At 25.8% G+C, this 3,255-nt stretch overlaps 1 long non-coding RNA gene across 1 annotated transcript in view; it reads right to left on the reverse strand.

Annotated features, from left to right (window-relative positions):
- Positions 1,810–3,255, reverse strand: part of LOC110264927 — a 2,383-nt gene continuing 937 nt past the window's right edge. The window contains exon 2 of the long non-coding RNA XR_002351287.1: positions 1,810–2,579. This is a non-coding gene — a long non-coding RNA (uncharacterized LOC110264927). The remainder of the gene's footprint in view (positions 2,580–3,255) is intronic.

Below are 3,255 nucleotides of genomic sequence, written 5' to 3' on the forward strand. Positions count from 1 at the left end.
TTTGCAAAAACAAAAATACAGGAAGAAGAAAAAGTAGATCATATAACAAACACGAGAAGCGATTTCATACTCCTTCAAACTTTGAAGTACTAAAACTCCTGATAAGAGAATAAATTAAATTTAATTATTGTTCTTCTTTCTAATTTTAAAAATTAATTATATTAAGCATTTTGTATCTTAATTTTAATTATTTATACTTAGTTCATTCCATTATACTCAAAATTCATTTTTATTATACTATACATACTAAAGCACACTTATGTTGTGATTTTTTTCTATGTTTTGTATCTTCTTATTTAAACATTAATTCATAAAAATAAACATAAATATATAATTGAATAACTATGTACTGTAAAAAATTAATATTATTGAAGGATAAAATTAAAATTTATTTTTATATATTATTTTTGTCTCCAACGTTTTCGTTCTATTTATATCCCTAACATTTTAAAATCGTTTCAATTTTGTCTCGTCGTCAATTCTGTTAACAGATCCCTAAGCGTTGGACAACATTGAGCCAATTTTAAAATATTAGGTACTTCAATATGATAATTTAAACATTAGGGACAACTTTGAGACTTATCCCAAACGTTGACGACAAAAACAATACTTTACTCTTTAAATAATTAATGTTATTTTATTAAATTAAAAAATAAAAATTTGAATTTGAATTTTTTTCTTAGGTAACTAAAACACGGAAATGTGAATTTGAATTTAATTAATAGAACCAAATATATTATTTAGTATTAAGTTTAAATACTAAGATGTTCTTTTAGGATTAGATTACTAAATGAGTTAAAAAGTAAAATTTTGAATTTTAATTTAAAACACTAAAATAGGAACAAAAATAGAAGACCAGAATAATTAAAATATGGACAAAAATTGAAGATAGTTTAAAAACATATCCAGAATAGAAGAATAGAAAAATAAAAATAAGGGATAAAATTTTTAAAATATCCTGAAAACATTCTATTTGAAACAAAAATTTGAAGAATAGGATTAAGAACATATTCAGAATAAAAGTACAGATCCAACCAAAAGAGTAACCATGGTAAAGAGAAGACAGCTAAGCCAGTGAGGTGAAGTGGCTCCGAGACGGTGACGCGAAGATAGAAATGATAAAGGAGATATAACGTTGAACGAGACACTGGTGAACGGTGATGGATTTGGTTAGAAGTGAGATTTGAGAAAGAGAACTATGAGGTAAAATAAATATAAAGGATTTTTTAATTTAAAGCAGAAGAGGTAAAATAAATATAAAGAAAATAATAAAATAAATTAAATTAAGTTATTAATTAAATTATATTTATTTAAATTTTAATTTAAAAATTTTATAATTTTAAATTATGTGAATAAAATTAGATTAAATAAAAAAAAATATACCAGTACGATTTAGATCGTACTGTAATGAGTTTATGAAATTCTAAAATAAAATAAATCTTAAAAGATAAAAATAAAAAAATTGTTATGGAAAACAATAATTTTTTATTTTATTTCAATAAAAAAAATTAACACTAATAAAACTCTAATTAAAAAAATGTTGCTTAATAAGTAAAGATGGGAGATTAATATTTTATGATTATTTTATAATTTTTATTTAAAAGTATAATTTTAAATTAGTGTTAATTTTTCAAATATTAACTTTTTAAAAAAATATAATTTGTTGGCATTAATTATTTAATAATGTTATCAATATATAATAGAAGCTCTATTAATAAAATACCTGTTAAAATATGTGCCAACACACATCACAATATTAATAATACAAAGTAATTTTAAAACTCCGAACATTAGGGCAGTATTGTAACATCCACCAACAAACACATTCTGTTTTATTACATGCAAGTATGCAACACAAGGGAAATCAAGAGAATTTCACTTAGGAAGAAGGTACATAATTGGCATTGTTTTATGAAACTACTACTACACAATACTAATTGGGTATCCAAAGAAGGGTATCTGTGGGAAGAAAATGACAAATATGAACAGAACCAGGATTCACATTAAGCTCTTCGAAAGCAACATGTTCAGCATTCCACTCTTTAGTATTGGTGTGGCAAACTGCTAATGCTTTTGCTTTTGACCCGTCATTAGTCTTCAATGAAACAGTATAGGCCCTTGTCTCTATTTTGTGGCAATAAAACACTGCATAAGGGTACTTCAATTTGTGGCACACTACAACCTTGTCTCCAATTTTCTTCACTCCCTCTACCAAATTGTAGTGTAGCTCGTTCTGTGGCTCCTTTTCAAACTCAGTTGAAACTAGCCTTAATTGCGAATTTTACCAGTGACTCTAAAGATGTTCTCCATTCAAGGAAGGACTCTCACAGAGATAAAGTGTTTGTTTCACAGTCTTAGCATCGGTTGAGTTAGCCTCGAACTTGAAATGGGATAGAATCTCAGGGAGCATAGTGCTAGAAAATGGGATGTTTTTGACAACTGTGTCAGGTAAGAAAGTGTTAGAATTTATGTGCGCTTTGATGATGGGGGACGGCAGTTAATTCTATAGCTAAAGCAGATTGTTAGATCGTTGAATTCGGGTTTAGAATATGACTTTTTTGGTGCCCAGTTCCAATTCCCTTAAAAAAAACGCAAATTATTAGCATATTAGAGATTTGTTACGTAATGTATGTTTTGGAGTAAAATAAATTTAGCAAACACTCAAATTCACATGTATTTTTCTATAAGTATTGTTTATAATTCAAAATTATTAGATAATTTAATATGTTTATTAACTTTATATGAAAATAACTTATCCAGACTTTTTACTAATAATTTTAAGTTTTAACTAAAAAATACACTTTTTAAGAATTGATGCTCATACATGACTGAATAATGCTTAAAGAGAGTTTAAACTTTTTCTTTTTCTAACATAATTAATGCTTAAAAAGGAATGAAAGAAGAGATAGATTATCATCAGAACTAAAAAAGAAAAACAAATTTTCATATTATAGCTTTCTTGATTTTTTTTTCAAATTTTATGACAAGCTAAATAAATTCTCATTTTATGCTCAGTTATATATCTGCATATCCTTGCTAATTACCCACAGTTTATTACATATCAACTATGAGAGAGTGACGAACTCTAAAAATAACTTCCTTTTTCACAAAGTAGTGTGTAAAAATAATTAATTTCTTTGAATAAAATAAAAAATATGAATTTATTGACATATTTTCGAGTATGTTTGTTTTTTAACCAGGATTTACAATTATCAAATCCTTATGACTTAGCTTGCTCCTGTTGCGACTTTTAGC

The sequence above is a fragment of the Arachis ipaensis genome, chromosome B07, assembly GCF_000816755.2.
Source record: "Arachis ipaensis cultivar K30076 chromosome B07, Araip1.1, whole genome shotgun sequence".
NCBI classification, from domain to species: domain Eukaryota; kingdom Viridiplantae; phylum Streptophyta; class Magnoliopsida; order Fabales; family Fabaceae; genus Arachis; species Arachis ipaensis.